This window comes from Lactuca serriola, chromosome 4 (assembly GCF_051521515.1).
Source record: "Lactuca serriola cultivar US96UC23 chromosome 4, Lser_US96UC23_V15, whole genome shotgun sequence".
NCBI lineage: Eukaryota > Viridiplantae > Streptophyta > Magnoliopsida > Asterales > Asteraceae > Lactuca > Lactuca serriola.
This window is the reverse complement of record NC_136411.1, coordinates 239,090,188-239,100,776: the sequence shown is the minus strand read 5'-3', so window position 1 is coordinate 239,100,776 and position 10,589 is coordinate 239,090,188. Positions and strand designations below refer to the sequence as shown.

Here is a 10,589-nt window from a genome sequence, read left to right as displayed (position 1 = left end):
CTAAATTACATCGAGTCGGCCTGTGGCGATCCTTGACCGGAAGTCGAAGGATCTGAGGAACAAAAGAGTAGAACTCGTGAAGGTGCAGTGGCAACACCGGAAAGGGGTCGGAGTGGACTTGGGAGCCAGTGAGTGAGATGATGGAGCAATACCCTGAGTTGTTTCAGGATCGAGCGGCAGACTTCAAGGGCGAAGTCTAAAATAAGTGGGGGAGATTTGTAGCACATGGTTCTTGGTATGTATTATGTTATTAAATCTTCATGTATTTTTGACATTTTTAGCCTTGGACTCGGCGAGTCAAAAGACTGACTCGCCGAGTAGAAGCGGGTTGAGGCGCGAGGATTAAGTTGCAGACTCGGCGAGTCGAGTCCCGGACTCGGCGAGTAGCCGCTGTTTGGGCACAAACCCTAATCCAGGGGTTTGCACCCTATTTAAACGACCTTATGCAGCCTCTTTTCCCCCTTTATGCTCCCAAACACTCCTCATAGCAAACCCTAGCCGTTTTGTGAAGATCCAAGACTTTTTGAGTGATTCTTGTGAGTTTTGATCTCAAGGAAGAAGGAAGAGCATAGAAGGATCAAGAAAGGACTGAAGGATTCGAGTTTGTTTCATCATTGCAGTCTTTGGAAGGTATAAAGTCTGAACCTTGCTCATTCATTTGTTAGATCCCTCTTTGGGGTGATTTAGGGCTTTTATAAGCCATTTTTGGTGGCCAACCATGTTTGCAAACATGGTTGGGGGTTTGGGCTTCTTTATCATGTCATTTTATGAGCTACAAGTCAGATCTAGGTTGCTTTTTGCACCAAGGAAGGCCCCATACAACAAAAGAACCATTTTAGAGCCTTTTAAGCTCTAATGTCCCATGTATGCACGTAAAGTTTGTAACTTTACATGCTAGATCGAGTTTAGGGGCCTGGATCTATCATTTGGTTAAGTGTTGTACATCATAAATCGAAGTTCTTAGTAAGGAATGTGATAGACTCGGCGAGTCCATTTCCTGGACTCGGCGAGTCCAAGGGTTTTGGTCCCATATCAGTGAGGGTCATAAGGACCAGTTGAGTGTGGAAGGGTTTTAGGAGTCCCGGGGAGTGACCCAATGTTTTGGACTAAGCAAAGTGTTCTGGGAGTTCATGGTACTCGGCGAGTGCATGAACGGACTTAGCGAGTCCAAGACAATCTTCATGGAACTCGGCGAGTTGTTCATCAACTCGGCGAGTCGAGGACAGAACGTGTTCATAGGATGAAGAGTAACTCGACGAGTTGTTCATACAACTCGGCGAGTCAAGTCAGGACATGTGTGTCAGTTGATGATGAACTCGACTAGTTGTTCATACTACTCGGCGAGTCGGATGCGGTTTCAGATGGTGTTCATTTAGAAGGAAAAGTCGTCGAGTCATCGCCTAACTCGACGAGTAGAGACGGGAATGAGGTCTGATGAAAGAATAGGGACTCGGCGAGTCAGGTCAACTGGAAGGTGACTTTGACTTTGACTTTGATTTGGTCAAGGGGTAAAATGGTCATTTTACCCTAATGGTAGATGTCAGGTCCTGACTAAGTGTTTTGTGGGAATTTTAGCCGGTGGATTTCCGGAGCAATAGTGGCAGCAGTCAGAGGATTCCTGCACAGTTCAGCAGATACGAGGTGAGTTACCTTCCAGTAGGGGTGGGTCTAAGTCCACAATGCCGGCCCACCATTGAGGAGTATTTAGAAGATAATTGTCTTCGTGATAATTTATCTTGGTTTGGTATGCGTTTGGTTATGAGTTATATCTGTATGATATGTTACATGATAGGGATAGTTCCCTGATAGCGGTCCTTAGCACCAAAGGGTAGGTCAGTACCCGGATATGTCTGAATGTGTGCTTATCTTGCTATTGTATGCTAGTAGTAGGGGGTGGAATAGTCCCCAATTACCGGTTGAAAGATACCGATGACGATTACTGGTTGAAAGATACCGATGATGATTACCGGTTGAAAGATACCGATGGTATTGTATGGTATGTGGTATGATGGGGGAACTCACTAAGCTTTGTGCTTACGGTTTCAGTTTTTGGTTTCAGGTACCTCTTCATCCAAGGGGAAGGAGCCGGCAGCGTAGCATGGCATCACACACACATATGATTTTCCGCATGGTGTTTTCTGGGATTGTACTCTGATATGACATTTGTTCATGGTTGTGGGTTTTAAATATGCTACTTGGTTTTAAGATGACGTGTTGATACAATGTTTTCTAATGAATGTTTTATGAATCAACTAATCAAAAAATGAAATTTTTGGGCTTGAATTTTGGGATGTTACAGTATTTTTTTTCTGAATTTGAAAACTAGCAAGGCAATGCAATGCATAGGGATCCGAGGCCCAAAAAGCTTCCTTAAAATCTCAAGTTATATAACAGATCTATAACATTTTCTTTAAGATACATTAATCTTTTTATATTATTTTTCTCAAATATCAATGGCACCAATTTTCCACCTCATAAAATTTACATCAATATTAAAATGTATAATAATAAATATCGTTATGTACCATAAACTGGAATATTTTATTGGTTACTTCTTTTTAACATATAGTTTGATTATTTGTAAAATAACTAAGATAAACTAATTTTTGGATAAATCAATGGCATCAATATACTATACCACATAGATTCATTATTTTTATATTTTTTTTATTTAGATGAAAATGGTTTAATGCAAGGATTAAAAATATACTTTACTTGGTATGTTTTCTATAACGTCCAACTGTCATTTTATTTTTTTATTCGCAGTTCTAAATGTGTGATTGTATCACCCTTTGTTTTACTGTGTGTATGATGAAATGTAATTGATAAACAAGTTAAATGTATGCATAAACAGTTAAACATTAATTGGAGAGATAAAGTGTGATGCCTATTTAAGAAAAAAATAATAGAAGTTCAATGCTAAAGTTGGATAGATTTTTCAAAGTAATAGATTCCTGGTTCTCTTTTTCTCTACATTCAAGGCCTAGCATATGATTCTATCAATTAAATTTAGAATTTAATTTTATAGGTTCTTTCTCTAAGATGGAAATGAATGCCATAATTGTTATTTTGTATATGAGAGGTTGCTTTGATGCTAATTTACCATATGTTTTTTTGTCTAGGTGTTTATAGGAGTTTCTTTGTCTTCTTTATTAATAAAGAGCTCTTTGTAGTTATATTGATATGTGTTACTACTTTTAGTAAAACATGGGTAACAGATAGGTATGATGAGGTTTCTTATATAGTCATAAATAACAGTACACTACATTTCTATTTGATTTTTTAGTTTTCATTAAATCATGCATTCAACATTAGACAAATGAATTTATGTTGGTATTTATTTAATTTTTATTTTTAAAATCTAAGTTATGTTAATTTATCATCTGTGTAGCACACGAGTTTTAACCTAGTTATATATATATATATATATATATATATATATATATATATATATATATATATATATATATATATATATATATATATATATATATATATATATATATATATATATATATATCCTAGTAGAAGAATCCTTTTATACACTGGCTTCTTCTCATCTAAAAAAAAATCAATGTAAACTGACTAATATACCCTTCAGTTTTAAAACCTTTCATCCCTTATATTTTGCTCATTCCCCTGAAGCGATTCAAATTTAAAGAATGCAGTCCTCAATTCTTTGCTTAAATCTGTAAGGTTTTCCGATTCTGTTCAATTCAATTCTTATTACACCCCAACTTTTTATTTTCCCGCTCATATACGTATCTCCTCATCAATTTCGACCCTATACATTTTGACAACCATACATCCTATAACATTAGCATGAAATCAGTAATTAAATCCCAAAAAATCATGGTTCTATAATTATTTGTTGTCGTTTGATCAGATCATGTGTCGCTCACATCTCATTTGAAAATTCTAAACATGGAAGCCTCCTACTTCCTTTGAACCGACGAATTCCATTGTGTCGACCTAATCACCACAAATGAAGCTCGCCTTCCTTTGATTACGAGGTTTGATATTCGTTTGTTTGTTTTTTTGTTTTTTTTTTTCAATTTCTCCTTCTAAAAACCGCGACTAGGATTGTCTCCTTCCGAGCAATTTTGGGACTAGGGTTTTCATTTTTTGTTAGTTAGTTCAAGAAATTGGGTTTCTTTTTTCTCTTTTTTCTTGAATGGTTCTGAAACAAAGTGATATGCAATTGTATTACGTGTTGTCCAATAAGTTTTGTTAATTTGTTTGTTGTGTAGGTCTAATGTGTGTTGACCATTTCAAAATAGTGATGATAATAAGAAGCTTTGTGTCATGCTTCCTGTTTTTGCTTTTATTATAAAAATTGAAAATATAGGTGTTTTCGTATATTTATTTGATCTAAAAAAAGATATGGTTTTTGTTATGATTTGATTATAAAGTATAGAACAAATAAGATCCGAGAAAAAGGGAGGGAGCGGTGGGGGATGGGGTTGATCTGATTCTGAAAAAAGTTTGTATCATCTTGGAATAGGTTTTACTAGAACTCTTAGACAACCTTTGTTATATTCTCAACATGATATATATATATATATATATATATATATATATATATATATATATATATATATATATATATATATATATATATATATATATATCATCGGTGTACGTTCCTTCAGAATATTACAAGATTCATGATATGTCAGGGGTAAAGTGGTATTGTGTGGTGCAAGTTCACCTGCCTGGTTTTGTTTTTAGATAAATATTTTGTATCTGCAGATCACATATTCGACATTGCTGGAACTAATATAAAAGTATATACATGAGCTGTTGGCGCTTCATCCGTCCCTCTTTAGTTAAGGTAATGCTCATTTTTTGTTAAATATCAATTCAAAATTTGTGATTTTTCGCTCCTTCCATTGTTTTAACTTTTAAGATCTAATTTGGTTTTTTTTTTATTATGCTTAAAACATTTTTGGTGTGTCTTTGATTATTTATCAACAAGATAGCGGGTAGGGTTTTTATTTCTAATCTTTAAGATGTAGATGAAATGATTTCATTTTTGTTTGTATGGATTTGGATTCTGAAGATTTCCAAGTCAGGCACTTCATGACAACCCATCTTGAATGGGTCAGTTACTTATTGCAAATAGTTCCAGTAGCCTTGGCCTTTTCTAATGTAATTTGTACTTACTTTGACCATGTCTTTTGCAACTCAGATGAATGATTATGTGTTCTGTTGAATAGAGATACCCCTTGATTGAGATACTTGAGGAAATGAGATTGGGCGCCTATCATTTGATAAACAGGTGAAAAGTGTAGTATTTGTAGTAAAGGTACTAAAGAGGGGCATTTTGGTCATACTCATAGATAAGGTTGTTTTAGGTTTGTTTAAATAGTTGTTTAGAGTGAATTTGTCATTATCTTGAAATTGAATTAGTGAACGAGATGTCTTGACCTGGGGTTGTTCCATGATATTGTCTTGAGTAACTTTCCAAGTTATCCCTTATGAATGAATAAGGAAATTAGAGGTATATGATGAAATTTTCTGAACTTCTCATCTTTTTTGCTTTTTTGTATAGGGAAACAAGAATGGTTAGGATCTTAGATTTATTTTTTGTAGTATTTCGATACAAAGTTTGTTATTTTTTGTAGTAAAGACGGACAAATGCAGATTACGGATCACATTATCCACTGTAGCTCCATCCACATTCATATGTTAATATTATGGAAAAATATGCAATTAGTATGTGATTTATTTTATGAAGTGCAAATGAATAATTATTAGAAGTTAAGTATTAATTTTAATGACATATTTACCAGAATATAAATAAGTTAAAATGTTCCTTGTAATGTGCATATATATGATTGCATAAAATATTTAATTTACATTTGTTTTCTTTTGTAGGTTCTCCATAACAACCATATATCCACCACCAAGAACAACAATGAAATGTCTAATTTGTAATTATGATAGGAGGAGGTTTTGGCAATTCAAAAGTTTAAAATAATCTTATTAATTTAATAAAATTTTATAAATTTTTTACTCTGTGGTTTCAACGGGTTGTAACCTAGTGTATGTGTGTGTGTGTGTGTATATATATATATATATATATATATATATATATATATATATATATATATATATGTATATACCCTAATCTAATAAATAAGTATATATATATATATATACCCTAATCTAATAAATAAGAACATTTATGCCATGTGGCAATCTCATAGAACCACCCCCCTCCCCCCCCCCCCCCCCCCCCAAATTGATTTTTCCCGCTCATATCATCTAACTAAATTCCCCATATTGCCCTTCCACTCTTTATTCTCAGCAAATACGTTATCTTCTTATTTCCTGCAAGTTCTTTAAAAATGGAATGTCAACAAACAATCTTCAATGTTTAGTAATCTTCAATCTTCAATAACGAATAATGATAATGATTTATTTATGTAATGTAATTACTCTTATTTCCTGTAAGATTTTTTAATACAGAATGTAAATAAACAATACTCAATTACCCAAAGATACATTTTTTAACGTAATTTATGTAAAGTTTCAATAACATCATATCATATTAGAATATATATCTTGGTTAAATATTTTGATTACTTCACAATTCCCTTCATCCTTTCATACACATATAACGAAGAGCAGCAGGAGCAGAAGAAAAATCACAGCAAAGTTGGCATACATTATGCGATCAGGTATGCTTAGATTTTCTCACCTCTTTTGGATGTTTATAGTGCATTGCTATAAAACTATTGCTGGTGTAATTGTGCTTCTGTTTCAATTCGGATTCATTTAAGCATTGTTAATCTGATTGAATGTTATGTATTTTTATCGGAACATATGTGGAGAATTAGGAGTAGCGTAAGGAGTAGATTAGATTTGCCGTTCCAAAAAAAAAAAAAAAAACTTCATTGATGCCAATGATTTTTATTCAAAACATTACATGGCCATAAATGTCATTTAATTTCTCAAATTTGCTGTTTTTTTTTCTGTTTATCAATCTAAAAGTTTGTTATCTGATTTATCCAACTTTCAGTTTTAATTTAGAAAATTGCTTATTGATGCCAATGATTTCTATTCAAAACATTACAGGGGCATAACCGTCATTTTAATTTCTCGGATCTGCTGTGTTTTTTTTTTTTTTTTTTTCTGTTTTTCAAGTTGAAAGATTGTTATTTGATTTATCTAAGTTTCAATTTTAATTAAGAAAATTGCTTGCCATTTTGCATGATTTCAGTTTAGTTACCATTAAATTTGTTATCAATATTTAATTCAGAAAATTGCTTATTGATGCCAATGATTTTTATTCAAAACATTATAGGGGCATAACTGTCATTTTAATTTCTCAGATCTGCTATCTTTTTGGTGTCGATTATAACATTTTACTTTTTTTTTTCAATTATAGCATTCAAATGTCATTTTGATGTCGTCCAACTCTTTCATCTGAAACGAGCATGGAACAAATCTTCAAAAAGGCCATTTTCTAGTTTTGTAGATGTAGAGAAAAAAGTTACTTTTTATTGCTACTTTTGACTTCTACCCATTAAACACTTAAAGTACATTGCCTTATTTTGATTTTCTCTCAAAGTACTCACCATTTTTTTTTTACTTTTATAGAAATTCTTTTTGAAGCTTATTGCTATGCTTTTTTACTTTTGCAATCCAGGTTACAACATAGGTGAAGAATACCTCATTACGAAAGCTCAGATGTTACTGCATAAATGAACTGGTTGGATTTTTAGAAAAAAAAATGTGCTTAGTGTATGTAAGCGTGCATGATGACTATGTGTTTGCAAGAGTGTCTTCATGCGACTTCATAAAAAACATGATATGTATTTGTTTGATTATATGAAGTATGAATCTTAATTTTTTTTGGATCCATGGTACATTCCTTCTTTCTACCATAGAACTAAAAAACCAAAAACAGTAGTTCTTATTTTTTTTTTTCAAAATATGTTGCTTTTTTTACAATAATTTATATGGAAATCTATTGAAAACTAAATTAATAATAAATAAAAATAAAAAGTTTAGTTCTATTTTATGATAGAATATGCGAGAAACTATGTTTTTGACCCTGTAGAATATCAATACTGTGTTTGCTAATGGTTTACAACTATTTTGTCTGAGGTGAGTATTTTTTTACAGTGAATTTAGCATCCATGACATATCTAAGTAGAAACTTCGTGTGGATTAAGCACATTAACTTTTGGAGAGATTTGGTTGTATGAAGACTTCGAGTGTTTCTCTCTCCAATAACAAAATGGTAAATTATTAACTGTTGGACAGATTTGCCTTTCATGTCCTTTCTTGGATAAAAATGAGATTTCATGAAATGTCTTAGGAAGTTGCAAATGTTTATGTATGTGTTAAAGGATATAGTTCATCTTAACTCTTTGTGGCGTAGAACCTATTTTGTGTGAGATTTTTTATAGGCTACTAACTAAAAAGACATGATAATTAATTCATAACAAACAAGTTTTTATATAGCCTTATCGTTATCATGTTACAAATGTTATTATTATATAAGAAATGCCAACAAATCGTGATCAATATGGAAACTGATGGATATGAGATGCTAACAAACACCTGAAAAATTGGGAAGTGCTTTAAAAGTAGAGGAAGATGGTATTGAAGATGAATACAACTAGACATAAAGAACGTTTTTCATATCTTTTAAACACATTGCAAAATTAATTTAAACTAACAATTATTGTACACTTATAGGCAAGACATCTAAGTGTCTAAAAAAATGTTTGCAAACATGTTATTTTTTAGGTCTATTAAATTTCAAAGTGGTTTTACCCTATCCCATGTGTGGTACATGGGTTATAACCTAACACACACACACAAACACACACACACACACACACACACACATATATATATATATATATATATATATATATATATATATATATATATATATATATATATATATATATAACGGCTCGGTTCGATTGTCCGTGATTATCTAAAAATCCAAATTGAAACCGATCTGTAGGTCACTCTGTTTTTTCGATTTCATTTTTTTTCGGTTTTGAATTGCTAGGATCGGCTCAGTTCTACAGTTTTTTTTGCACACCTTTACTGTAGACAGAGATTAATCTTTAAGCGCCCTCTAATCGGTTGAGTACCACTTAGAAACTAATCAGAACCTAGTCAAGTTTTTTGTAACAGTCTTTTTCTTAGGCAAAAGATCACAACACCCTTTATCCTTAGTGAAAAGAAACATATGTTATAATAATAATAATAATAATAAATCGTTTACAAACCCCCAAAAAACCCCGTTGTAAGCAAAAAAAGACCGAAATAATATTACTTTTAGTTTTTCAAACCTTTTTTTTATTTAAATACCCTACGGTTTAAAGATAAACTTTTTGTGACATGTGGCTTATAAGATATAAAATTATTCCAAGGCACCTTGATATACTTTATATAAATTTAGAAGCCAATTTCCAAGAACCTACCTTTTGCTCCCCACCGTTCATCCGTGCATGTACCGGTCCATCCATATATATATACACGCCAATATACCATCAACCCACAAACCACTTCACATAAAAGTCCCATATCCAAATAATGGAACATTTCAATTTGTGCTCCTCCTCCTCCTCCGATTCATCTTCTTCAGACACTTCTCATTCGCCTCACAAAACCCAGCACTCTACCGGTCTTCATACGATCAAGGGTCCATGGACTAGTGAAGAAGACAAGATCCTTACTCGACTTGTTGAACGTTCCGGGCCCTGTAACTGGTCGCGTATTAGTAAGTACATCAAGGGTCGATCAGCTAAGTCCTGTAGACTTCGATGGTGTAATCAGCTTTGCCCCAATGTCCACCATCGACCCTTTTCTTGCGATGAAGATAACACCATTTTGGTCGCGCATGCCCAGTATGGGAACAGATGGGCAACTATTGCTCGATTGTTACCTGGTCGGACAGATAATGCAGTGAAGAACCATTGGAACTCTACATTGAAGAGACGGCGGTTTCAGAATCAGGAGGTGGATGCTGACGGTGGTGATTTTAAGATGAGTTTGAACTGTGGTAGTACTAGTTTTTCTACATCGGGATCTCCGTCGAATGTGGGTGGTGCCGCTGCTGATGAGTATGATCCGATGACTACTTTGTCTCTGGCACCGCCGGGGATGGGTGTATGTGAAACGACGAGGGGATTACCGAATGAGTTTTGGGATGTGTTGAGAGATGTCATCGCCAGGGAGGTTAGGGAGTATCTTTCAACTTCGTTCCCCGAGACTTCTGCGTTCCATTGACAATTGTTTTTTTTTTTTTTTTTTTTAAAGATAACTAAATGTTGATGGTTTATTAAATTGCAATTTTTTCATCTTGATGTTAATTATAGATAATGTTAAATAGTTAACTAACAAGTTGAGTGTTGAATTAGATAGATTTGTTGGTATTTGTTTTAATATATTTTTTATGTAATAAAGTTAAATATGAATATATAGACACTATTGTTGAAATTAAATAGTTTAAAAATGTATAAACATTTACTTATGATGTGATCAACTTTACCCTGTTTGACCTTTTTTTATTGTTTTATTTATATATTTAATTTGTTACCAGTTTGTTATAG

At 33.1% G+C, this 10,589-nt stretch overlaps 2 long non-coding RNA genes and 1 pseudogene across 3 annotated transcripts; all 3 read left to right on the top strand.

Moving 5' to 3' along the window:
- The first annotated feature begins 3,575 nt into the window (after positions 1-3,575).
- On the top strand, positions 3,576-6,018 carry LOC145096866 (uncharacterized). 2 transcript variants are annotated; one of them, XR_013704135.1, is made up of 6 exons: positions 3,576-3,691; positions 3,887-4,013; positions 4,753-4,834; positions 5,063-5,103; positions 5,192-5,281; positions 5,881-6,018. It is a non-coding gene; the product is annotated as an uncharacterized LOC145096866 (long non-coding RNA). The 2 variants fall into 2 exon arrangements; XR_013704134.1 differs by having other exon boundaries at positions 3,650-4,013.
- A 220-nt stretch (positions 6,019-6,238) lies between these two features.
- Positions 6,239-7,872, top strand: LOC145096865 (uncharacterized). Its single transcript, XR_013704133.1, has 2 exons — positions 6,239-6,686; positions 7,658-7,872. It is a non-coding gene; the product is annotated as an uncharacterized LOC145096865 (long non-coding RNA).
- Positions 7,873-9,536: 1,664 nt separating this feature from the next.
- Positions 9,537-10,377, top strand: LOC145096864 (transcription factor MYB44 pseudogene; annotated as a pseudogene).
- Positions 10,378-10,589: the final 212 nt, after the last annotated feature.